The following is a 27,635-nucleotide window of genomic DNA, read 5'->3' as shown; positions in this document are numbered from 1 at the left end:
CCACTGAACAAAGGGGAGCGACTTCTAGCAGCTTCCTACAGAAGCGGCCGTCCTTAGGCCCCCCCTCACTAAACAAAACCACAACAATATGAGAGCTCTTTCTCTCTCTTTTATCTTTCTTTTAAAATTACTTCTATTACTTAAATTTGTATCTGTTTAATCTGTGAATAGTCTTCCCTTTCACAAAGTTACCTAACCTTTACTTACTTTGTGCCAGTTCTTATTAATAGAAGAATGATTGTATAAAATAAGTGTGTGTGGGAAGTCAGCTGTACTCATTAAAAGGCAAAGATGACTCTCTTCTTAGGAAGGCAGGGTGTGAAAACAAACAAAAGGAGACATGGCATTAGTTATTTCTTCTGACTGTGCTCTCACTGAGCAGCATCTTTCTACTGTGCCTTGGAACATGCAACAGTTAATTTGGGTGCACATGCAGGGTGTGTGAACATCCTACTGTGGACATTCATATCGACAACTATGAAAACCAACTGTGTATGTTTTTTTTGTAAATCTTATAGATTTTGTCTTCTAAAAGACTTAAGTCATAAACTATTTTATCAAAATTGGAGCATGTAAAAAGTGAATTATTCAAGTATCTTGCTGTTTCTCTACAGCAATGTGGTGACCAGAGTAGGTAACGAGCTGCATGCTGAGATGTCAGAAGGGATAAGATCCGTTCTGCTGTCTTAAGGGTAACTTGAGATTCTTCAAGAGGGTGTATTCACCTGATCTAATCTAGCCTAGATATTAATTTGGGCTGTTAGAGACCCAGGTTCAAGTGCCCACTTTGCCTTTTGCCCCAGGCTGCCAGAGGCACATGTGCCACAGGTTTTCATTTTGGCACCATCCTCCTGTGCCACTGTGCTGCCTGGAGCCCAGGCTTGAACCTGTCTCCTGAGTCCTGCCTGAAGTCAGCTGGTTCCACTGGCTTAATGAGAGCTCTCTGAATTTTGAGTATCTACTTCATACCACTGAAGTAGATGTCTATGTGAAAAAGCTGGTGTTTTTTTTTTTTTTTTTTTTCTGTCAAATCAGTGCTTTCCTTTGTCAATAAAGAAAAAAAGCAAAACCTCCAGGTGAACCCTGCTACTCTTACTTACTTAACATATAAATGCTGAAAAGTGGTTTTATTGCTTTCATTCCCCTCCCCTCTGGGCTGTTTTGAGAAGCTTGGTAATATTACAAACACCTACATTCAGTCTCTTTTGTCCCATGAATCTGAATAACTTTCTCATTTAGCATGAATAGAAACAGTGCGGTGAGAAGAAATCTATTTCTGGAATCTTTTGAAGATTGCATATGGGCAGAGGTATTTTGTAGTGGTGAAAAAGGGGATTATTTTTCAAATGGTTAGTATCAACAGTAGAGTACTTATTTTTCTGCTTTACAAGGAAGCTAAAGAAGTAGGAACTATTTCTGAGGTGACAGAACAGAAATTTCAGAAAAGCACTGCTGTGATCTAGCAATGCAATTTTGCTCTATTTTTAAGAAACACATGGACCTTTTTCAAAAAGAAACATATGGACCAAATCCCCTGAATATTGCAGTGTGCATATGACTTCCTAGAGCAGAATGGCATCACTAGGAGCCAGCTAAATCCTTTTTATATTTAACATACAACAGCTAGAATTTGAACTTAGATTCTCTGATATCTGTATCTGAGCAGATGGTGCAGATAAGACGAGTAGCATCTGGTTTCATAGGTCCTAAGTAGACACATCAATGCATCAGTGTAGCAGCACTTCGCATGCCAAAATTCCCCTGTACCTTGCTGAAGATACATCTCTGTGGAAAAACTCTGATACAAATACAGGACAACTTCAAGTCCATAGAATATTGAAATGTTGGCTTTGGTTTTAATTTGTGTAAGCTTCTTCCACATTTCTTCATCAACATAAGAACAATTTGAATAGTTGCTACAGGGCTTGAGACTCTTCAGGGACAGATTCAGCTCAGATTCCTAACTTTGGGTTACACTTAAGAAAAGAATAAAAGCACTAAAACATAACAGCACAGAGTGAAAATGGTAGTTCGTGCAAATAAAACAGGTTAACTTGATTTCAGTTTCCTAGGACTTCTGACCAATCCTGCTGCTGCTCTTGTATGTTATCTACTTTTAACCCACCTATCATCAAATGTTATGAAAAATCATGCAATTTTCTCCTTTAAAATATTAGAAAAGGCCAATTCTTAGAGCCACTCAACTGCTTTTGGTTTTGTAAATATGGGGAGCAAACCTCCAGAGTGGCTGCAGCTTCTAACTATTGTGGATGAGCAGAGTTATCAAATTGTAGCCTGCTAGAGAATGGATGTAAAGAAAGTCTTGCTGGTTTTATAGTAAAGTTGTAGTAAACCAGGACACTATGTTGCAGATTTGATGAAATCAAAGTAATTGATAAAATGGGCCAAATTGCTGTGAAAGACCACATTTATGGAATCCATCCTGATTTAGAACGAATTAGAGCAAAGATACGAAGAAAATATTTGGCATATCAGTCATTTTCATTTCACATGAAATAGAAGTTAGTGATGAAATCTGGAAAGATGTGTCAATATCTTACAACTTTTTTGTATATGATTTTATCCTTTAATATCCATAAATATTTAATGGATATAATTTATTGCTGTATTTACGTATTGTGGTAAAACATGGTATTTCCTTTAGCTTAAGGTTTCTTTTAACTTCCATTGACTGACTCTCTTGTCTATTTATCATACTTGTCAACTTTCATAGGTGGTAAGATGCATTCTAAAATTATATAGTTTCTCTTCTGCTGGGACGACAGCTAAAGGAGCTCACACCCCTCAAATAAACCTCTACCGTGATCAGTGGATCACATAAGTGCTCCTGTTCTACTCTGCAAACTTTTTGCATCTGTTCCACACAGAGGTGAACAGACAGCTCCTCTGTGTGCGTGAAAGAGTTAAAGCTTTCTAGCCCTTTCTCCTGTCAAGTAGTTTTTGCCAGGAGTACAGCAGGCTGCTTGCATGAAAGGCTGGCTAGCCTACCTGAGCAGATCTCTGAGAGCAGCTATTGATTCTGTAATCCTCTCTGATGTTGGTAGTGCTCACGTGGACAACCTCATGGACCTTTCCCTAGTTATTCTGAAGAGTACTAAGAGGTATTTAGAAGAGAAGGACTAGCCTATTCATTTCAAAGAACCCAATGCATGGTTTGGGATTTACTTATTTAAGACAGAAGGAAGATTATAGGCAGTAGAGTATTAGATAAATTAGCAATTTGACCTACCTGGGCAGAAGTTTGTCTGTGTATCTTCTATAAAATCAGGAAATGTCACAGAGGGAACACCTGCAGCATGAAGGAAAGAAGGAAACCTGTGCCATGCACTCAGTAAACACGCCTGGGTAGTACTTGGCCACCAAAAATCACACACAGATGAAGTGTGTGTACACTGAAATGTTTTTGAAACTTGAGTGAGAAGAATAAAAGGCTGCTTTCTGTTTCTATACTTCTTCAAAGGTGCGCATAGCCTTTGGGATCTCACTACATTTGCATATGAGTACAGTTTTAAAAGATGGACGCTGTAAAGTTTTTAGAATGTTGCGTATGTTCATAGAAATATGCATGTGTGAAATAGAAGTATCTAGCCTTTGGTCATGCTCTTAACTACTTTCTTTGTCTTTAAGTGAGGTATAAGGCAATATCTGTTTCTGCTCTGGACAGTCATGTGTCCTTAGAGAATTTATTCCTGATCTTATTTTCATAGATAGTTACTGGATATGCTCATTGGTTTCTAACTACGTTAAATCGATTTGGAAAGCACATTGGTTCAAAATATGCCTCTCCAAATACAGTTGTGTCATTCTACCTTTGTGTTCTGGAGCAATTATCGTAAGGTCCTTGAGATGTTAACCTCCTTGGAGAGAAGAGGAAGGGTTGGTTTTATTGTTGTTGCATGCCTATACTAAGTGGGCAGTCTGGGAATGCATTTAAAGGCAAATGCTGCTCCTACTCGCTATACAGGGTAGAATTGTGATGTGTGCAGGAGCACATGATTTTAGGTGACTGCTTTTCCCCTTCCTTCTGCAGAACCTGTCTCTGTGGGGGACTGGGCAGGACTGCCCACAGGTGTATCTGGAGCTTGTAGCCAGATACTGAAGATTCGTTGTTTCCCCCTCTCCTTGTGGTAGAATACCATTTTGTCTGGGCAGAATGCTTTGGATCTGACACTAACATTTCAGATTATGCAAGTAAAAACTTGGTCTTTTCAGAATCCATAACTGTGACTGACAGTACTAATCTGGAATTAAGATCTAATTGCTTCCAGGGTGGGGGACAGATGTCTAATTTGGTCGATGCTGTGTCTGGTACTGCCATTCACAAAAGAAACAAATATATTGAAAGAAAAACAAAGCAGATGTAGTTAGGCACTTAGCAAAATAGGTATAGTCATTAGGTTAATTCAATAGTTTACTTATTTTTATGCCTTATTTTTCAGATTCATTCATGTTTTCCGACTTGAATACTGTCACGAGTCACTTCCCCCCAGCTAGTGTCTCCAAGATCAATCCAAGAAAACACTTCCTCTTACCTCACTTCAAGATGCGATATACAAAAAGATGGACTAATACTATTAGCTGAGTATTTTATTAAAAAACAAACAAACAAAACAAAACCAACTTAAAACCAACCTAGATGGAAAGGACTGTTTCCAACCACTGAAGGGTCCAGACAGTAAGACTGGAGACTTAAACTGGAGTGAGCTGGAGCTGTACAGCCAACAGTGAATTCAGAGGCAACTGGGCAATGAATTCCAAGGTAAGCAAAAATATTTCCACACACTTAAGTGATGCTTGTTAAGACTTGCTTTTCGTGCTCACTGTTAAGCGAGTTTTTGGGAGATGTATTGTCTGTTTTTAAAGTGCTCACGTATCAACTTATGTAGCAAATATTCACTCAAACATCTTTCTGGTTGCAATTTTGTGTAATTTGTGTGACTGTGAAAAAGCATCTTGGTGTGATTACTGTAAGTCTAGTTGCATGGAAAATCTGTCTGCTGTTTTGGACTGCAGGTCATAATTTCCATGGTAATTGGCTCTGAAATATTAACTCTCGACACATCAGAGGGTTGCCACAGTGAACTGTCAGGTTGACTCAACCTACTTGGTTACTAAAGGTTAAGATGTGCATCAGTGCTCGTGTATCCAAAATTAATTACAGTTGTGTAATTTTTTAAGGAAAAAAAATTGATTGAGAAGGGAATGTTTGTAAGGACTTCCTTTATTTCAGTATAATTTGTCAGTGTAACACTTAAACTAAGATACTCTGGTTTTTAATGGAACAGGTGGAGATTTCCTTTTCCAGCCTAACGAACCCTCTAAGCAACTATTTTCGTGTTTTATTTTGGTTTGATTTTTTACTTTGGTCAAATGACTGAGACTTAGAACTTGAAGCCCTAGCTGTGTATGTTGTACTGCACCAAGATCTGGACTGTCTCCTAGCTATGAATGCCTTATGGTCTTATGTGAATGTAGAGAAGAAATGTTCTTGAGCCCGATTTGGGATCAGGAGTATTAATAGAAGATATGTAGAACATAAAGGAAAAATGGGCAACATCCATTTTTCCCTTGTAGTTATGCTACCTTAACACTGGGCTAATATGGTGATAAATCAAGGTCTCTAGAATCTTTCACTAATATCAAGCATCCACATGTTATTGAATGTCTGATCTATACCATTAGTCATAATTTGCTTTAATACTGGAATACAGTGGAACTTTTTATAAAAGGAAGATGACTGTAGGAAGGAAGATACTTGGCTATGTTTGAGGCACAATGAAGCTACTTGAGCAAGTAAAACTTTGGTTTTGTTTAAAAATTATTTGAACTTAACTCCAAATATCTTGTATAACCAACATTGATCCAAAGTCAACTGAAAGGTGATTGTAGGACTTAGGCAGCTTTGAATCAGGTCCTAAGAGCTGGAAAAACAAATATTCCTTTTTTTACAAATATGTATGAAAGCATTTCCACTGATTTTAACATGTAATACGAGCACCTATGCCTACATGCTTAAATAACTGGGCTTCAGTGACATAAGAAAGATGAACTATTTTAAAAGCCAGTGAAATAGAAAGAGGAGAAAGCGAGTCTTGTACTGTGCACAAAGTCAAGAATAGGTATGAGCAAAGCAGTCAGAACCATTGCATGCAGCTTGGATTTAGTCTGTCAAGACTTTAATGTCAGGTTTCTATAACTTCAAAATACATCATCTACTTTTTTCTGAATTTATCTAGTAGTGTACGTTCACATTTCTGATAAATTGTACTACCTTACGACAAACTGAAACATAGAAGCAGGTTGAGCACAAATATATGGGAAAGCAATTCCTCAATTTTTTCTGCCCAACACACTCTTAAGATAAAAATTATAATTGAATACAGTTCTCATTCCATTTATTTTGATGGGAAATTTGTATTACCTTCCAGGAAACTTGATGGAAATGGCATACAATCTTTGAATTTTACAAAGATGTGTACTGGCACTGTTCCTTATAGAACAAATGCCTAGATTTGATTAAGGATGGGAAAAATGCAAATTTTGTGAACTTGGCATGTTTATTTATATATGTAGATGTACGTAGAAGTTTCAGTGGGTAACTTGGGTTCTTGGTTACATGGTTCTATCAAAGAACAGAATTTGGCATGATGGCTTTGAATCTACTAAGAATAGAAACCCCTTTCCAACTGTAAGTGGTTACTCAGCAATGTTACTGATTAGTCCAGTTGTATTCCCCCAGAAATGTCCTCGGCTTGAGGAGAAAAAAAAGCTGGGCATATTTAGGTTCCTGAAAGGACAAGTCCCAGTAAAAGTCCCAGTGTCAGCCACACCAGGGGCTCAGTCCTCACTTCAGAGAACACAGAACTGCTGTCCAGTATACATGGAAACTTGCGTATAAGAAAGTTTATCAATAGTGCCTTTTTTAAAGCATAAGGATCATTTAGCAGATGATTGTACTAAACCAGAGAAGTGTACTTGGTCTCCCTATGCTGAGAAGAGGGGCTAAGGAAACTTTAATAGATATGGCATTTATTGATTATTGCTGTGCATGCTAATACAAATAGCGTTTGATGCTTTGCTAACTAGCTATTGTAAAAACTACCCGAGGGGGGGAAGTCTTGTATTCCCCAACCGAGGGGTCTTGCTTTGTGCTTTGAACTCTTTATCTGAAGTGAGAAGTCCTGCACCTCCCGCACAAGGACAGTCCTGATAAGAACCAAGGGGTCTCCTGCGAGAAGTCCTGCACCTCCCACACAAGGACAGTCCTGATAAGAACCAAGGGGCCTCCTTCAGGAGCCAGCTAAAACTGGACAAATGACTTCTTGGAACTAATTGTAATACCTAAATGACCTCTTGGAACTAATTTTAATACGGAGCGGGGATAGCTCATGCATATGTATAGGCGTGTTTTTTTAACTTCATGCATATGTAACACTTGGTTGTATAAAATTCAAAGTGAATTGCCATGCCAGGCGCGCACGATTTTGGCGGGACTACCCCCCGTGCTGCCCGGCGCCGAATAAACATACCTACTTTACAATCTTACAGATTGTGGAGTCTGCTTTCCGCACGTCAATGCGCTTTATTTTTAAATATGTGTTGATATTAATAAAGACACTAGAACACAAACAAAACACTTAAGAATGAAAAGCTCAATCCTATTTTATGGTAGTAAAAGTGGATAAGCAATTAATCTTCATGCACAGTGCGACTCAGTAAGTTGCTGAGATTTTCCTGAAGAATTTGAAAAAAAAAATCATAAACAGTAAATAAAGCTTGAAGCAACTTGTCATTTTGAGGAAATAGTAGGGTAAATGTCCCAAGATATTAAAAAGTGCAGTAGTAATTCTAACAGGAACATTGTGGGTTTGTTTTTGCTTTTGTTTTTTTTTTAAAGTAGCATTTTTTTTTTTTATTGCTGTCCTCAGCCGTGAGCCTGAGCAAGGACTGAGCACCTGTAAGTGAAGCTGAATAGGATTTGCCCGTTTCCCTTCCTCCTCTTCAGTGCAGATAGCATGGACTGTATGCCAAGTTTGAGGGTGAAGGGGGGAAGCTTCTTTGTAGGAAATTATGAAATTTCACTGGCCCCTTCTAGAGCACGAAGGGATGGTCGTGTTGGCTTTGAAATTCAGCATCTGCTCCTCTCCACGCTGAATTCGCCTCCCCCTCGAGAGGAAACTCCTATGTCAGGTTTGCTGACGGGCAGGTTCTTGCCGTACCCCCTGCGGGCTCACCTGTCCCGGCAGCGAGACGGCCCCGGCTCCGCCCCCGCCCGGGGGGGCTCGGCCAGGCTTGCCTGGCTCTGCCTCTGCTCACAGCTCCGCCTCGCTCGTCCCGACCCGAAGGGCTCCAGGGGCAGGGCCGGGCGGGCTGCTCCCCTCGCACGTCCCAGGCTCGGCAGCCCGCCCCGGGACGCTCGGGCTCTTTGCCGCCGCGCCTGGCGTACGGGCACCTCCCGGCCCCGAGCCCCGGGGCCTGCACTGGGGGAGGGTCCTCCAGCCCCCAGCCTCTGTTATCCTGGTCTCCAGGCGGGGGCTGCGCGTCCCCCTCGGCCGCTCCGTCTCGCTGGACCCGGCGGCGGACCTGGTGCTGCGGGTGCGGCCGGGGGACAGGTGCGCCGTGGCGGTGCTGGGGAGCGCATCCTCCGCGCTTCCCCTGCGCCTTCGCCCGCGGGCAGGTCACCTACAGCCACTTCGGGGCCCGCAGCCCCGGCCGGTACCGCCTGCACCTCCAGCTCCGCTACGACTCGCCCCGCTGGACCCTGGTCGTGCCTTTCGCGCTGGGGGTGGAGGTGCTCTTCCAGCAGCTGAGCCTGCTCAGCCGCAGCCTGCCCCTGCCCGTGGAGAAGCTGCGGGGGCTCAGCGCTCCCCTGGACGGCAAAGTGCTGGGCTTCCCCGAGAGCGAACCCGGCCGGCGCTGCCACCTGCTGCGGCTGCTGGCGCCGGACCCCTGCCCGCTTACGGGCGGTTGCTGGACGCCGAGGGGCGGCTCCTGCCCGCCGGCTACAGCGGGGACTGCTCCGCTCTGCTGCGAGCCGGGGTCTGCCACATGCACACGGCGGCCACCGCCTCCCCGGGCCGGGACTGCATCCCAGCGATGGTGTCGGTGCTGCCTGCCGCCTGCCCGGAGGAGCGGGAGTACTTCCAGGTGCTGGTGCGGATCCGTGAAGGGGCTGACAACAGGCCACCCAAGCCCAGCTTCCTGGCGCTGATGATGATGGAGGTGGACCAGTTTGCACTCACTGCCCTGGACATGCTGGCTGCTGAGAACCTGGAGATCCCCCCGGACCTCCTAGTCTTCCCTCTTGCCTCCTCCAGGCCAGTGATCGTCGGCGGCAAGGCTTCCTGCTCAGCACTGATGATCCTAGCCACCCCCCCATAGCCTTCTCACAACAGGAGGTGAGGGAACTGAAAATTGCCTACCAGCCCCCTACCCTGGACTCGGACGAGGAGCGGCTTTTCCAGGTGGAAATGGAAGTGCTGGACTCTGATGGCGCCTCCTCAGAGCCTTTTGCTTTCATCATCCTGGTAAAGCCCATGAACACATTGGCCCCCGTGGCCACTTTCAGTCATGTGGCTGGCCCTCAGCTGATGCTCTTTGAGGGCCAGTCGAGGCCCCTGTCTGGCAACTTGGAGATCAGTGATAAGGACAATCTGAAAGAGGTGAAGGTCTGGGTCACACAGGGCCTGCAACACAGGAAGCTCAAGGTACTGGGTGTACCACCCAGCCACAAGTACTTCACTGCTGCAGAGCTAGCAGCAGGGCAGGTGATTTACCAGCATGATGGCAGTGAGCACAGCTACAATGACAACATTGTCTTCTGCATGACAGATGGGCGGCACCAGGTTGAATTTCTGTACCCCATCACCATTGCTCCAGATGATGACCAGCCAACGCTGCTGAATGCAAATATGGGGCTGGTGCTGAGTGAGCACCAGACTGTCCAAATCTCACCTTCTGTCCTCAGTGCCACAGACATTGACTCTGATGATACCTCTATCCGATTCATCCTGTTTGAGGATGCAGCAGTGTCCCTGCTACACTCCCAGAGCTCTGGTGAACTGCTACTGCATCACGCAGAGCAACCAGCATCTTATGAGAGCAAAGAAAGCAGAGCAGGGTTGGAGAGTGACTCCTCTTCCTCCCCGGGCACTTTGTGGAGGATCAACACCTGTATGAGAGGGTGGGGAATGAATGGCTGCAGCAGGACATCCTTGATGAGAGGCTGTTCTTCAGGCACACAGGAGCTCACAACGCCAGGCCAGTGATGGGCCACGTTGTGTTCCTGCTGCAGGACAATGATGACCCCCCTAACCAGTCAGGGGAGCACGTGCTCACTGTCAAAGTCCAACCTGTAGACAACCTGCCACTTGCACTGTACCCAGGTACCACCCTGCAGATGACAGTGCAGGAGTACCAGCTGACTGTCTCTGAGAAGAGCTAATTATCTTTCCATGCTAATATATTCTTGGTGAGGATGTGTGTTTACAAAAGCTCGAGTAGTCTAGCTTCACCTTTGGGCTACAAATTCTTCTTGTGACAATGTTGTTCTTGTGAAGAGTTGTTTATCACTCTTGGTTTTCTCCTACAAATAATACTTCTACTCTGCAGTCAAAATAACTTTTGGTTTTTCTTTTGAGCTTTTGAAGTCTAGTCAAAATCCAAACTGGTACCTCTGCATGTGGTGCTGCTTTGTTATGTAAATCTGTTTGCCAGCTAGAGCCATCAGGTTTCTTGCCACAATATTGTTTTACACAATGTAGATATCTGTATGTACTTCATTCCTAATATGAAATAGTCTTTTAATGAGGCAGTAATTATTTTTGTGTCTCTTTTGCGGTCTACCTCACTTTCTCAAAGTGCTTTTTAACTGTAGAAAGCAGAACTGTGTGCTGAGTTCTGATTCTTAGTAATGTAGAACAGTAAAATAACCTTGAAGCTCCTAACTGCTGTTCTCCCCATCATAAAACAACGGGTTCTCCAGCTTCAGTATTGCAGTGGAAGATTATATAGTACTGATATTTTTTTCTGCTTTGTATATTAGATCCTTTTCAGAAATACAGCTTTCCAGGACAAGGTGTCTTATTCCATACATACTACCTACTTTATATGTTGATAAGATCCACAAAGATTTCTGTAAAATTTTGCAGTTGGAGGTATTGAAATGTAGGGTTTGTTTTAATAACAAACATTTTGTTTGTCTACATATTTTTTGTTCTGTGTCCTAATGACAGGAGATAAAATATGTGTACATACCTACTTTCTTCTATCTGGGTAACATTGGGGAAAGCAACTACAAAATATAACAGAAGAATTTTTCATATACTTTAGAGAGCAAACAAGATACTTGATTAAAATTTCATTGCTGGTTCTTTCCAGTTAATATGTTGTTGCCAGTTTGTATAGCATTACTGTGTCAAGCAAAATGTCAGGGTTTTTGTTTTTTTTATAACTACCACAAAGATTATTAGAGTTTCAGGCTTCGTAAGTAGATAATTTTTCTGATGGCTACCAGAGAATCTAAGAAGGTTGTGGGTTCTGCAAATACAGTCCCACTTAAAACGATACTTAACACTTGTTTAAAGCAGGGCTTGTTTAAAGCATTGGCTGGATGGCCGCACTCAGAGAGTGGCTGTCAACGGCTGAATGTCCATGTGGAGACCGGTCACGAGTGGCGTCCCTCAGGGGTCCGTGCTGGGCCCAGCCCTGTTCAACATCTTTGTCGGTGACATGGACAGTGGGATAGAGTGCACCCTCAGCAAGATCGCCAACGACACCAAGTTGTGTGGTGCCGTCGACACGCTGGAAGGGAGGGATGCCATCCAGAGGGACCTTGACAGGCTGGAGAGGTGGGCCCGTGCCAACCTCATGAAGTTCAACCAGGCCAAGTGCAAGGTCCTGCACCTGGGTCATGGCAACCCCAGGCACAAATACAGGCTGGGAGGGGAATGGATTGAGAGCAGCCCTGAGGAGAAGGACTTGGGAGTGCTGGTGGATGAGAAGCTCAACATGAGCTGTCAATGCGCCCTCGCGGCCCAGAAGGCCAACCGCATCCTGGGCTGCATCAAGAGGAGCGTGGCCAGCAGGTCAAGGGAGGTGATTCTCCCCCTCTACTCTGCCCTGGTGAGACCCCACCTGGAGTACTGTGTCCAGTTCTGGAGCCCCCACACAAGAAGGACATGGACCAGTTGGAGAAGGTCCAGAGGAGGGCCACGAAGATGATAAAAGGGCTGGAGCACCTCTCTTATGAGGACGGGCTGAGAGAGTTGGGGCTGTTCATCCTGGAGAAGAGGAGGCTCCAGGGAGACCTGATAGCGGTCTTCCAGTACCTCAAGGGGGCCTACAAGAAAGATGGGGAAAGGCTGCTTAGTAGGGCCTGTTGCAATAGGACGAGGGGTAATGGTTTTAAAATAGAGGGGAGTAGATTTAGATTAGAAATTAGGAAAAAATTTTTTACGATGCGAGTTATAGAACACTGGAACAGGTTGCCGAGAAAGGTGGTGGAGGCCCCATCCCTGGAAACGTTCAAGGCCAGGCTGGATGAGGCTCTGAGCAACCTGTTCTAGTTGGGGATGTCCCTGCTCCTTGCAGGGGGGTTGGACTAGATGACCTTTGAAGGTCCGTTCCAACCCTAACCATTCTATGATTCTATGATTCATATGCTCTCCATGTGTTTCTCTCAACACCTACATACACTCAAGGAAATGGGACTGTAGTAATCTTTTTCCCTCCATTTTATGCAGTCTTAGAGCATGTACACAGAGTTATTACAGATCAGCTCTCATGTTACTGCCATAGCTTGCGTAAATGTTGAAGGCTTCTGATCTGCCTGTGTCCCCCCATCACACTCCTTTGATGGACTTCACTAATTTGGTGGTTCCTGCAGAAAATTCAGCAGGTCTGTTTTACAATTCTCATTGGCTGGTTGGTTCAGTACTTGCAAGAGAAGGGTTCACCAAGAATGATAAAATCCTTTAAAGCAAAACCTCCCTTTTCTTCCAGCTTGTCAAATCCAGAATATTTTGCCTGGACCAGAACATAATTTTTCTTAGTGCTCTTATTTTTAGTATAAGTCTTTTTCTCTGTCCTTTTAGCCGTAAGACAAAATTTAAAAGAACATGAGAGAGCGCAGGAGTGAGAAATAAGGAAAATTATATGAAAGGAGTCTATGGGATGCCTGTCTCTTACAATTAATCTATAGATATTTATTAGAATTTCTTTGTATGTCAGTCTGTTTACATCTTCATTTGACAATTTAGCCTGAGAGGTTTAAAAGATTAATATTAATAGACATTTAGGAACTTCTATGACTTAATGTTGTAACTAAACTGTCTTTAAACCTTTTTTTTTTTTAAATTACATTTATGCATTTGCCTGCCTGTCCAATTACCAGTGAGTTAATGTTCCATAGACGTTTTGTTTTTAACTATAACATGAGATAATAGAATTCTTTGCTTGAATGTAGGTGGGTAAACAGGCGTGCACATCTGTTAGTCTCTGATGTATTCAATCTGTTGTTATGAGATATGCAAAACGTATCAAGAAGGTTTTTGCTTATCAGGCGCTTGGCATGTTTGTCATTGCTTCAAAACGGTAACAGAAGTTGAATGGCAACTAAAGCAAAACATTACCCCAGTCAGCTGATGTTGTATTGTGAATGTGTGTCAGCAGATAAGTTCTGTTGGATGGCATGCTAAGATTTTTCTTTTTAGGAGAGCTGATGTAGGTCAACTTCTTGGATTATAAAGGTAGTTTCTTTTTGTTTGCTTGCCTAACATCTTTTATAGTATTGGATTTCAGTTCTCCCCAAAAATAGTAAGTAAATATTTCTCAAATCACTCAAGGAGGATTGTTTTCCAGAACAGGACATACTTAAAGGATGTAATTTTCTAGTGCTGCTGAAACTGATGACTTGACGGTCCATGATGTTCTTCCTGAAAACCTGACGTGTCTTGGGCAGTCTTCTGTCCTCCTCTGGTTATTTCAAATCTCAGGCTTTTTTCTTCTACATGTCTTTTAGCAATTCCTCTTTACCTCGGTACTTTTTTTTTTCCTATATTATGTATCAGTAAGCTCTGCAAAAATAAATTAAACTACTGTGTATGTGTTCAGGGTTCACATGATTTGTTTTTCTAATGTCTTTGACAGCATAACTAGGTAATTTTCTTTAAAGTATTATTAAAAGGAAAATATTTCTGTTCCGAAAGTGTTGTCAGTGATGGGAATTTTAAGCATGAGGGTTAAATGTGTGTTCAAAATAGTGTGAAATGGCTCCTGGTTTAACCTCTTGTAATTAGAGGGGCAGAGATTCTGCTGTAATTCCCTTAATATCTGGTAAATCATCTGAATACATAAATGGTCAATTAGGAATTGAAGTGTAGTTTCAAAGGGCAAAATCTGAATCCAGAAGGTATTTATAGAGCTAATTAACTTAAAAATATATTTTAATGTGCTTTTCTATTGGGTATTGATCATGTCACTTGCATGTGTGATATGTTCAGGGAAATGGAGTTATGCCTTTCTCTGTCACTGTCTAGAAGTTAGGGGAAGAAAAAAGAACATATAAACCTGTTCCATGTAATATGTTTGTCTCAAAACACAAATTTATTTGTTCTGTGCCACATGCATCTCCTATAGTATTCAAAATGTTTTTAGGATACTATAGGACACAGTTTCAGATGTTTGGAACTCAAGCTGAATTATGCAAAATGGAAACTGAAACAGTGTCATGTTACAAACTTGTTATCTGGTTTCACCTAAATGTTCTTGAAGTTCATTGCCAGTAATCAGCACAGAGCTTTTCAACATTAACCTCTTTGATATGAGTCTACTGTTTTCCATTTGTTTCAGCCTGCTATCAGTTCTTAGAAGTCAGCTATTCTGAAACACTAGAAAATACATTTGAGAATTGTTATTCATCTGTAAAAAATTAAGTGAAGGCACTTTAATGGGCAGAATATGCAGACCAGACATTGCTCCAAAGCAGTATCTTCCAAAGGAGGTTATAAGGGGTTGTGTCCCAAGAGGCAAGTCTGAGTCTCCAGAACTCATGAGGGGCATAGCTGCCGCATTGATAGTGCTCATCTTGTTAGCTTCATCTTCCTTGTAGACAAAGGGAAGAGCCATTGTGCTCTTTGTGAGGCAGGGCCTTAGGTCTTGTCCCAGCTGGCTGACCATTGCTGGGATGGGGAGGAAGAGTGCAGGATTTTCTACTTCTAAAGCTGTGACCAGGAAAATACTTCTTAAGGTATTTGACTTCTCACATGTCATCTGAACTTAACTGGCACCAGTGATGAGACCAAACTTCCCGAGTTCAGCTGTGTTCCTGTGCATTCCTCTGGCTTGTGCCCTTCTTACGCAGTGTGTATTTCACTTTGTTATGCAGGAAATGGCTCCACAGGTCAGCAACGATCAAATTAGCTTTATCTAGGAAAGAAATATCTCTGAAGTTAGGCAGCTGCTTTTCCTGATGTTATAGGGGTTTATGACATTTCTTTGTGATTGCAGGTAAGAAAATAATAATACAATCTTATAATTCCTAGATGGCAAAGCTCTTTCTCACTTCTCAAAGATACTGTCCATTGTTCAGCCTCAGCCCCTACCTAGTATGGCACTTTAAGAAGCCTTCCCTGTAGTATCAGCTGTGTTGCCTAGTTTTGACATATTGATGTAATTTGTGGAGTTATGAAGGCCGTAACTTCTGAGGACAACCATCATGCTTATGAATCCTGCAGATTCAAATTATGGATCAGTCAGCTGCCTATTGCTGGAACATTTTAAAGGTCAAACTATAGCATAAATCTCTTGCACTGATCCTTGATTTACATCACCTCTAGGGTCTCACTGGGAAGCCTCAACTTCTTCAGGGACCTGAAATGCCAAGTGTATTAAAGCACGTTGCAAAAGATCATTGATTCAGGGGAGGAACTTAATTTATTATTAAAGCTACGGTGTGCATTATGAATAAATGATTTTTATCTCATGTTAGCATACGTGGAAAGTTACCTTTTGGAAAATGTGGAGGCTTTCTGTTTATAATGAAAGCTCTGCACTTCTGAGTTACGATTAGCATAAGATAATTGCATCCTTTGTGTGTTGAATGTGTGTTGTCAGTCATGATGTTGTTTTTGCACAGAGGATCATAGACTTTGTAGTATATCTTTCCTCTCTACTTAATTTGATGGTTATGAAATGTCACATTTTGTCACTGACCATGTAACGGCATAACTGAAACTGTATGTTTTTCAGGATGGTGTATGCAGGAGTATTGGGTGGAATTAATGCATTCATTGATCTTTCCTCTTATTTTCCCCTGAAGAAGCCATAGCTATTCAAAGAATTGTTGTTCTCTGAGACAGGGACTGCATTTGTAGCTGTTTGAGTGCTGTTTGAAGAACAAACACATGAAGAACAGCATTTTTTAAGATTGTAATGTATTTCCACTCAGCTGTATATATCTGTCTCCATCACTTTGATCTTGTCCCAGCATAGTGAACAAATTAAGCTTCTTCATGTAATCAGGCAGTTCAAACGATAACAGTCTACCTCAAAATCAGGCCTGTTGTTCACTTGAAAGAACTGTAGAGTTTTCTTCCAATCCAGGTAGTAAATTTTGAATTTTTACGTTCTATAAGATGACAATGTGTAGTCAGTTCATCATAGTTACCATGACTGGAACATGCTGCTATACCTTTTATTAAATTTGGTCAATGTGAGGCATCAGATAACAACAGTAAAGAAACTTACTGTTGTTATGTGCTAGCACAGTCATAGGCAGTAACTGAGCTGTTGACAAGGAGACTGCAAGTTTTGCTGATAGCCTTTACTTCTAGCCTGTCACTGACAGGTTAGAGATTCCTTTTAGATTCACTTCATCCTAGCAAAAGGCCTAAGGGATCATTTAAGACCAGATGCAAATATTTTTTTTTCTGCTGAGTAATGTAGTTTAAAGAGTAGAAGAGTAAACAGAAGTTTAGAGAGTATTTTTAAAAACCAATGTGTACCACTTAATCTGTCTGCAGTTACTTGATTAGATTGTTATCTTTTCTGTAGATTCAAGCATAAGCATAAAGGAAATACTTGCCAAATCCGTACATCCATAGGTAGAACACGGAATGCTTCTCCTTTGTGTACCGCATTCAATATCTCAGTCACCAGCTTTTCTTCAGTGGTAATTATTTACTTCTGCAGTTTGGCTCTTCTTAGATTTTCAGCAGTTATCTCCTAATTTCAACCTGCTCCATGACTAAATGGCACTGGCATCACTCATTTGCCATGTCATGAAATTGATACTAAGCTTTCTTTATTGTGATGCAGTGCGTAAGTAATGATGAAGCTCTTGCCAAGGACAACTTACTTGCTTTGTGAGCTCTGTGAGTAGAAGTGAGTGAGGTTGTATTCAGAAGCTTTCACTTCTGTTCTGGATACCTGCTTTACCTTCCTTTATGCAGGCTTTCCTAGAGAATGTCATGGCCAACTGTGAAAACGTGAGCACCTTTCATGGTGCCCTGGTGCTTCTCTTTATTGTCTGTAAAATGTAATTATATAAAAAAAAAATGATCATTTTCCTGAAACACAACAAGCACACTTCTTCGGGCAACCCAGCTGGCACTTTCTCTTGAGGATGTCAAAAGACAGGGTGTATGGGCAAGCAGCCTTCATGTACGAAGAAATCAGGACTGTCATGTAGTTACAGGGGCAGAAAATAAAGAAAAAGGGAGGCAGAGGCAGTCATCATTTCTTGTAATGCTGATCCATCTTAGAGAAATACTGATTTCTGTAAGGTTCTTGGAGAGGGAAGGCCTCTGAAGCATGAAAGACACATAGCTTAGGTTTCTGTCTGACCTCTTGGCACCTCTCCAGAATTTAGACAGGTGCATATGGAGCCTGGTGGTCAGTCTTTTTACTTTCATTTATGATTTGTTACTTCCTGTATTAATTTCCCTTGGCTACACTGTACTACCATCCATAAAGTATGTTTATCATAATGCCCTTTCAAAAGCTTATAGTGGAGTCTGCAAGGCACTTCTATTCTGATGATAAGAGGTCGTTGTTAAAAATCATATTCTGTTTATTTTTCTCGTGGTATTTTGGCGATTTGGCAAATTGTTTGTATAGGTAATCAGACATGACAGCTTGTAAATGGATTGATGGATGTTTGAAACAACTGATCCTGAGGAAGCCTAAATTAGATCAGATGTATTAGGTTGGATTAGGATCAAAGGCCAGACAGGCCATAAATATATGCAAGATGATGACTGGATAAGGAAATTTCTAATGAAGAATTTATCACATAAGTTTTGCTGTCTTATCAGTTCAAATGGCTTGCAGAATTCTTGAATGCGTTTGTTCTTGTGAAGCTCTGGTAGAATTCTCTGGTAAAATAGTCTTTAGCATATGGATAGCTTGTAAACTGAGTACTGCTCCATTTAGACTAATTAAGTGAACTGGTTGATGTTGCTTCTTCTACAGTGGCAGGTTGTTTCTGTAATTAACGTAAATGTGGAAATGAAGATGATTCTTTGGAATATAGTTTTTAATACAATTAATACAACAAAGCATGGTGGTGGAAGAACAAATTCGCACAGTTACCATCACTTCTTTCAGGCCAAATACAGTCCGGAAAAGCAGAGACTTTAGTGTTAGCTTTACCTACAAACACTTTTCAATGAATACTCATTGCTTTCTGCAGACGGTGTACTTCCTTAGTAGTCTTCTGCATAATAAAAATCCAAGAACTGTCTAGAGCAAATGGGTGACAAGGAAGTTTTTCAGGTCCTTTTTTTGATGAAGATATTTTCTGGCACAGAGCTGGTTAGCCAAAAATTCATTTTTCTGCTTGTTCAAATTAATGTGAAATGTGACTGAAGAGCTCACACTTAACTTCCCTCAGGGGCGTGTTCCAGGTTTTAAATCATTTGTTGTTGTTAACTTCACTGTTCTGATGTTCCTTTACTCTTTCTGTCCTTTTTTTTTTCTTTCCTTTCTCTTTTTTTTTTTTTTTTTTTTTCCCCCCTCTGAGTCTTTCCAGACAAAGACACTTTTTGAAACAATGGCTAGCAAACTCCTGTTTTCCATGTGTCTTGTATATATCTTCGTTGGACCACAGGCCTGATTTCAGAGTGGTTTATTGTAGTTTGAGCTGCCTGGTTATATAAAGAAGATTAATTTGCTCTTAAATGAGGAGTAGGAGTTAGACTTAACTCATAACAAGCAGAATATGTATGACTACTTATATGGATGACCTCTAATAAATTTTGTTGTATCTCTGTAATGATCTAAAGTTGCCCTCAGGAACAACTGGAAATTCCTTGGATGGTGGTAAGGAGTGTCTTTTTGCCTTCGTGGCACACATCCTTCTACAGCAGCTCTGTCTCAGTCCCTGCCCTGTCACCCTTTCCTGAGCCCTCCACTTTTAAATTTTTCATCTCTTTCTAAAAAAGGGAATGCTTCTAAGTAGAATATGTCATGGCTACACTGCAGTTATCGACAACTGAGGCTGTTGGAAAAACAGATAAAAATTAGACAAGCCTATCATACAAAATTTCTTTTCTTTGTTTTTTTCCTAATTGTACTATCAAATGCAACTCCCCTCTACCAATAAATACAGTTTATTTAGAAGTGCAGTGATAATGGTTTGTTGCAGATACCAAGTTCCCTTTTGCCAGAACAAAAATTCTTGGGCTTCTCGTGAAGTCCTATACTTGAAAAAATTTACAGTCTCTGGAGCAGTAGCAAGTTTGTTTGAGAGCTGCTTTTACTGTCTGATCTCTTGCAGTGTGTTCATATGTCAGAATTGGGAAGGCCTAGTTGATGGAAAACACCTTTCCAGCCACACAGGCTAAACCATGTTCTTCCATGCTAATATTTACAGCAAACTGGAGCATGGCTTTTGTGTTCCGCTGAGCTACGCTGGCATGGATGAACAGTGTGTTATGATGACTTCCTCTGGATAAATAGTTTTAGTATAGAATCATGTGCAGCAAATCATGTTATTGTGAGGTTTAAGGACTTTTTTTTTTTCTCATGAGTTAGTGGCTTCTAGGAAGACTGTATAGATATACTGTAAATTACAAGTTTTAGCAGAGGGATACAATACTTGATTTAGGTGGAGGATGACTGGGTCTGGATAAAGATTGCTAATTCGTGATAAAAACTGGCCAAAGTAAAGCAACTGATGTAAAGAACATGAGTAAAACCACTGGAGTCACAAATGAAATAATGCTCTTTCCTGATTGAGAATATGGCAGCAGATAATTTTTTTTAATATATATAAAATGCATGTAGTTTTTGTTATATTGACAGTACACTGCAACCCTCCTGGAGCAGGAGCGGGGACAGGTGGGCAAGCAAAGGCGTAGACTTTTGATCTGCTGCTGCCTCGTGTTTCACTGTAGGCGCTGGCTCATGATTCTCAAATTACAAATCTTTTAGTTGACTTCCAGATCTTTTGGAATTCAGGAGGATGAAAAGATTAAATCCTCGTAATTGGGTTAGATTTAAAAGCGGAAGACAAGGTAACTCAACCTGTGCACACCAGCCTCCCCCCCCCCACAAGCTGCAGTAATGAAAGCGGCTCCAGTGAAATATGAACAGTGTGCCTGTTCCTTTAACCCCCCCACACAACCACATCAAACAGCAAAAAAAACTCCTGAGTATAAGCAACTTTATGTAGATTCATTAAGGTCTCAAAATTTCTTGATGATAACTGAAATCAGGCATGAATTGTAAAAGACATGTTAGATACTGATTTAAAGGCCGTGTAAAAAGCTTGACTATGACACAGTACCACTGGATTAGATTTGTGCACTCAGAATGATCAGGTGTCCTTTTTTTGTTAGCTAATTTTTGCTCTTTGGAAGTTTAGTGCTCTTTTCCAACACTTACAATTTTTTCCTATTTTTGACTTGGCACATGCTTAAAGAAAAAGTGTGATACTATACAGCAGCCACTTTTGACATGTATTCTGCACTTTATATTGGATATATTTTAAAGTGATTTTATAACTTTTTTTTTAATTTGTTTGTTCTTCAGCATCAACTCTAAGGTCTGCTGAAATGCTGGCATGTCCTTAAAATTGAATTTATTTTATAATCAGATTAAGGTATTTGGGAGACCAGAATGGTGTATTTCCTTAGAAAGCGTTTCACCAATAATTTGATGTTTCTCTAGATATTCCTTTAGGTCAGATAAAAGTAGCTGCTTAGACGAGGCCAAGGAAGATAACTTTTTCCTGAAAAAGGGTTGGGTTTTTTTCTGAGTTGATAGCCTATGCTGTTATTTCAGCTCTTCAGACATTCAGGAGGGGAAAATCTACTAATTACATCAAAAGTAAAGACAAGGAACTAATTCTTTTTTACATCTTCTAATTTTGCAATTTGTGCTTACAGTCTTAATTTTATAGAAACTATTGCTAGAATTAAGAAAACGAAAAAAAAAGAACAGTAAGTCAATTTCTGAATTTTCTGTCTGAGGCTATTGCTGGCTGTTTATTTATTTATTTGAAGCTTCTTGGAAAATATTTTTGTGAGAACAAAGTTTTCTTGAGTCTACTAGTGTGGTTGCCTGCTGCTTGTCTGAGTAGCGTGTTTAGACCTTCTGTGCTTGCCAGCAAAGAATGAAGATAAAAGAAGATTAGGGATTAATGGCAGCTGTTCTAGCTGATCTGCTCAGAACAGCCACTTGTTCCTTCTGAGCCAGAATATTTGCTCGTTATAAATACCAGACCGAGAATATTTGCTCGTTACAGTACAGCCTGATATTGTAGTACACGCAAACAAAACCCCGCCAAAGAAACAAAAATTACTGAAACCCTTTCTAAGTGCATCTATGTAAATACAGGGAAAAATGAGATATCTAGGGCAGGGATGAGTTGTTTTTTCTTTTTGGATTTTTTTTCTTTATTTTTTTTTTTCTTCAGTTTCTTGGAACATGACTTCTGAAAAAAATAACTCCTTGAGCCATAGTACAAGATTAATTTTATCCCAAATAAAGACAAAAAGAAAAACTGACTAGTTCTCAACAAACTCTGCGTTTTCTCACTATCTGTCTCTTGCCCAAAAATTTTTGAAGATTTTGGGGTGTAGGGGGATGAGTGCCCATTTGTAATTTTACCATCGTTTAACTTTTTTTTTTTTTTTTTTTTTTTTAGCTAAAGTTAGAAATTAATTTAGGTTTCCCCCTCCTTTTCATCTCTCTTTTTAAGTTTTTCAGCATTTGGAACTATTTCCCTTTCATGCATGTGTATATTTACTTTCTTTTTCTGAGCTGATGAGTTTTGTTCTTTCTTCTTTCTGTGCTTCTCCAGCTTTTAATTTCTTTTTTACTATTTATTCCTCTTAACTACTTTCTGTCTTTCTGATCCCTTTCAGTAAACTTTTAGCTATGCAGCAAATCAAAGCCAACTGCAAATATGCTGGCATCCACAGAGCAGCTGTTGTAAAGAAACGTAATTTCACTTGAAGGAATTGACAGAAACGCTGCCAGCCACCCAAGTAAGACAGTCTGAGATGGTGGTCAGATGGACTTTTCACCAGACCGAAACCAAAGAAAGTGTCCTGCCATTTGGGTTATTAATGTACTATTTTTTACTAATTTAGAACTGCTGAATATATATTTATGCTGTCTGTGAAGGTTACAGAAAGAAAATGTATGTTTCATAGTGTGCAGGATCCATGTGCCAAGCACATGGCCAACTTTTACCTCCTTGGATTAATCTTGTCTTTTCCCCCAAGATCTAATAACACTTGGCATGACATCAACCCTTGCTTAGGGGTAATAAAACCAAGAAAGCAGTAACAAGGGTAGTATTTTTAGGAAAACACTGAAAATGGAAGGCTCTCTTTTATGAAACTCAAGGGGTTTTTATGACATTTTCTTTGACATGAGAAAAACAGTTCTGGCTTTGTTAGATTTATGAAGCTGATGATATGAAACATTCCTTGAAGGCCTCCATCTTTGGCCAGGAAAAGGTTAATTGACTGTTCAATGAAAGAGTTAGGGGCCTTAATAATTACAATACTTTATTGGAGTACTTCCATTTATCATAACCATAGAACTGCAACCATGTAATTTCATACCAGCCCATTATTAAGATACGATTTGTTGTCATTTTCAGTGTTCTCTGTTTCTCTGAAAACTAAGTTTTTTTCCAGCAATTCCCCCTGAGTATATATTCTTCCTAAAAATTGCAAAATGGGAAGCTGCAAGATTTTACAGCTTCTGATGCATACGCAAGTAATCTAATTAATTTGTTGTTTAGTTAGAAAATAGATATATTTAAGCATATATTGGGAGCACAATTTACAGAATAAAGTTATCCTGTTTGTTATCTTTGAAGTGGAAGTACTAAATCCTCAACATAAAAATGTATTCCTTAGACTACACTTTATTATTTCTTAAAAACTACAGAAAATGTATTACCTTAGAAATTGAAGCACCTCCTGCTCTAGCCCTTTCCTAGTTCTGAAATAAGGAATGGATGAAGAAGTTAGGAAGCAGTAAGCAGGTGTTGAACCTTGCACCTAGCACTGTGCATAGTACAAGTTCCTCAGCTGTCCTGATTTTCACTGAACGTAAGCAGCCCAAGGTTGGGAACCTGCTGTTGGAAGTGCACCTACCAAATGTGATGTCTTTATGGAATGGGGAAAAAATTATCAGGAAATATGAATGGGCATTTAGCTGTTTGCATATTAAAAGACAGGGCCAAAAGTTGTTCCAGACATTTATCTTCCAGGATGCTGAGTTCTGTGATATTCTCAATAATAGGAAATTATGAGAGTCTGGCTTGAGCCAACTTTAAGCCTATGGAGTGTTTGGAGTCTGCTTTCAGAATCATGTTGTTTAATGAAGGAGTTCACAAAAAGCCAGGTATTGAGTTCAGTTGGATGCGGTGTACGTGCCACTGAAAAGTGATGTGTATCTTTAGCTTTCTCGCTCTCTGTTCTTTCCTAGTGATGACGAAAGCAAAAGACATTTTCTAACAATTCATGGCGGCTGCTTTGTGTCGTCGGCTCCAACAGTCAGTCATCAATTCTGTGATACAGACTGTGCTGAGATTGCCAGTGCTGTAGGTGAACATACGCAATACACTTTTTTTTTTTTTTTTTTTTTTTTTTTTTCCTCCCCTGCCAGTGTTTCCCAACAGGTTGGTTTTTCACATGTACTGCACAGTAAGGATAATGATTTGGGGGGTGTTTTTTGCTTTAGTTTTTCAGGAACATTATGTAATGACTAAACAGTTTTGGCTAGTTATGTTGCATATTAACCTTTCTAAAACCCTTCCTGCTCTGGCAGTAGGAACAGACATTTCCAGAAGAAAATATCTGTGGAATACCTGAAGAATAATGAATTTGTCTTTGCTAAACACCCGTATATAACGGTGTATTTACCTGCACATCTAAGTGTGTTTTGTGTGTATGGAGGAGGAAACTGAATGTGTTTTCTATGTATGTAGGAGGGCCTTGCAGTGTGAAGGGACGACAGAGATGTTGGTATTTGTGACTGGAAACAAGTGTGCAGGTGGTCCCATGGCACCTGGGTTTTAGCACTTGCGAACTAGGTATTGACTGCAGTTGTTGACTAGTAGGAAATTGAATGGTTTATCATGAATTTATTATTGAATTAAAACTTGTTCATGTTGTGAGCCTTTTGTTTGGTTTTGGTTTTAATCTAGCCTTAAGTCAGTTTCCCTTTGTTTCCAGTCCTTTGTTTCTAAAGCTGGGAAGCCTTTGTTAATTTGGAGCACACAGTGTTCAGTCTTACTTGTAAAAAATGGGGGGGGGGGGAAAAACAACCCTAAAACACTGAACTCTGTCAAGAGATGAAGGCTGTGAAACAAACAGCCACCGGGAAAGATGTCTAGCAGAAATAGAATGATCATGCTGTATAGCATTTTTCAGCAGAAATAATGTAATTCCTTGGGATGTTTCTAGGATAAAAAGAAGCTTTTCTATAAGGCAGTAGTCACCGAGAAGCAAATGTGAATTATGCTTTCAGAGGTCTTTTTCCATCCTACATGCAGCAGTAGGGTGTCAGCCAAAGCAGTAGCTAAACAGAAATTAAAAAAAAAATATTTCAGCTGGTAAATAGGTTTAGACTTCAGCTTGCAACTAAAGTGGTTTTTTTTCAGAAATCTGTTTTCTTCAATGCTTTTTTCACAATGTTGCTGAATTACTGGCATTTTTTCTTTGAAGGCGTAATTAATTCCAAGTTGTAACTACTTAAGATGTCTTATAATTGGTTCCACGCTCATAGGTTTTACGCAGCTGTTACCTCACTAATTACTGGCATTGCTCACAATGTATAATCTAGAGTTGCCTCCAGTTAGCAGGAGAATCCTGTGCTGGACTTTGCACTACACTTGAAGAGCCTATGTTAGCTCATTAATGTTAGCAGCATTAAAGCAAATGAGAACTATGTGGTGATTTTGTTTAGATGTCAACTGGGCACTAGTAGAGAAGTAGATCCTTTAATCCAAAAGTTTCAGTGCTTATTTTATCCGCTGCTGAATTAGTTGATCTCATGTCATCACCCTTCTGTAACAGAAGTACGTAATTAAAGAGCAAAAAGTTATTTTTATTTTAAAAGAAAAATGTTAACCAACATAATTTTTAACAACAACAAAAGCTAGCAGAATACAATTTTCTTTTTTATTAAATTGGCTGTTTCACTAAGGAGAGGCTTCTTAAATATCTCAAATACTCGCTTCTGCAAATTTCTGTTCATTGTGTGGAAAATAATCAGACAAGTGGAGGACACGGTCTTGTTAGTTCTTGATGTGAGCAACTTTCTTCTTGTCTATACCTTGTTGATTATGCATGAGCAATGAAAATTGTTGTCTGAAATTAGATGTTATAACCTTGTATGACAAAGCATACTGCATGCAGCATAAGGCCTAATTTTGCTGGAAAAAATAACTAATGAGCTGGAGGCTTATGGCCTCAAGATCAGTTGTTATTTAATTACCTTTGCTGTGTGTAAACGGGATTTATGAGATCACATAAGCGTTACAGAACACTTCTAAAGAGTTCATTTTCCAAAACAGAAGAAAATTACAACATAAATTTTGTTGACTTTGTGTGCTTCAAATAGCATTACATTTGTAATTTGATTTTTTTTTTTTTTTTTTTTTTTTTTAGTTTTCCTTGGTGTCATACAAAATAACTACTGGTTTTAATAAGTTGTTTTCCTGAAATCAAAGAGTAGAAGCTTAGTCACAATTTCCATATATTTTTGCACAATCAATCAATACATAATTTATTATATGCTATCTGCTTTACATGATACTGCATGCTGCCTACATTTACTAGGAGATGCTGAATTCAGCTTGTGCTCATGTTTGATGTTGACAGGCATGTACTAGCATTGTTAAAAGGGTCAATAATGTGAGACTACGATGTGACACACCTAAAGCTTTCCAAAGAGTTATTTTCACAGCTTAATCCTACTCCTGACAGAAAAAAAATCTTTGCAAAAGTAATCTTTGAGAGTTAATAGGTAGCTTAATTAGGGAGCTGGTGAGCTAAGACAGGCTGTGACCCCTGAACTAGCCTCCAGCCTCTTGGAAGATGTGTGCTGGTCACCTCTGGAAGGTCTGGGAGAATGGACCTCTGTCCCTCATAACAGTGGTGAAAAAGCAGACTGGCTTTGTCCTGAGGTGATATAAATATACTTAAGCAATGACCATAGGGAATTCTAATTGCGTTTTGCAAACTATATGTAGTATTGAGGATACTTTTTCTGTGACACAGCAGGGAATGTGTTAAAGAGCCCGCCATTTCGACTGAACTGGGCTTGGATTTCACTGGAGTAGGAGAAGTACATCATAGATGAGAACTCCAAATTTCTGGAGGTGACTATCAGATGCAGAGGGTATCTGCAAGAAATCTCTTTTATCAGTAAGTGAATCTCCAATGTTTCAAATTTCTTGTACCAGAAAAGGCAGCTGTTAAGGAGCTGTTCCAAAGTTGCTTGTTCCTCTGTTTAAATAATAAATAGCAAATAATGAGAATAACAATGTTTAGATTTTTTTCCTCAGATGTGACTGTTTCGTGTTCCACTTCTGCCACCCAGAAAACTAAGTGAGTGTATATTGGTAGATCTAAGTACAAATCAGTAAAATGAACTTTTGTTTGCCCGGTGTCTTTTTCCTGAAGTCTTTTGCCAGAGAACAAAACAGAGGTTGGGATGCTCATCTTTATTTTGGCAGGATGATACATCTTGTAACACATTAACTTTAGCTATAGGTAAACAAATAAGTTCTTGAAGTAGCTGGTCTCTGCTTGCAGAACCAAGTTGAGGAGAAGTTAAGTTACAACTCCTCACTTTACAAGCACAGTGTTATGCTGGCCTTTGAGCTATGAGAAAATCTGAAAGCTACTAGAAATTCTCAAAGGGTCATCTGCTAACAGAGGTGGTAGGTGTAGAGCACAGTGAAGTTATGAATGTGCTATCATGGGATAGCAGAGTATCCAGTTGTGACAGCTCTGCAAAGTAAGTAGGAATCATAGAAATCTTTGCACCAATGGAGCGACTCAAGGAGCACCGAGCAGAAAGGTCTTTTTCTCCCTGATTTAAAAACAAGAAAAAAAAAATTAAAGTTTTAAGGTTTTTAT

At 40.2% G+C, this 27,635-nt stretch overlaps 1 pseudogene; it reads left to right on the top strand.

Annotated features, from left to right (window-relative positions):
* Positions 1-8,036: 8,036 nt before the first annotated feature.
* LOC104487792 (FRAS1-related extracellular matrix protein 2-like) overlaps positions 8,037-27,635 on the top strand; it is a 44,381-nt pseudogene continuing 24,782 nt past the window's right edge.

Source organism: Chlamydotis macqueenii, chromosome 4 (assembly GCF_036417535.1).
Source record: "Chlamydotis macqueenii isolate bChlMac1 chromosome 4, bChlMac1.mat, whole genome shotgun sequence".
NCBI classification, from domain to species: domain Eukaryota; kingdom Metazoa; phylum Chordata; class Aves; order Otidiformes; family Otididae; genus Chlamydotis; species Chlamydotis macqueenii.
This window is presented reverse-complemented; position numbering and strand designations above follow the sequence as displayed.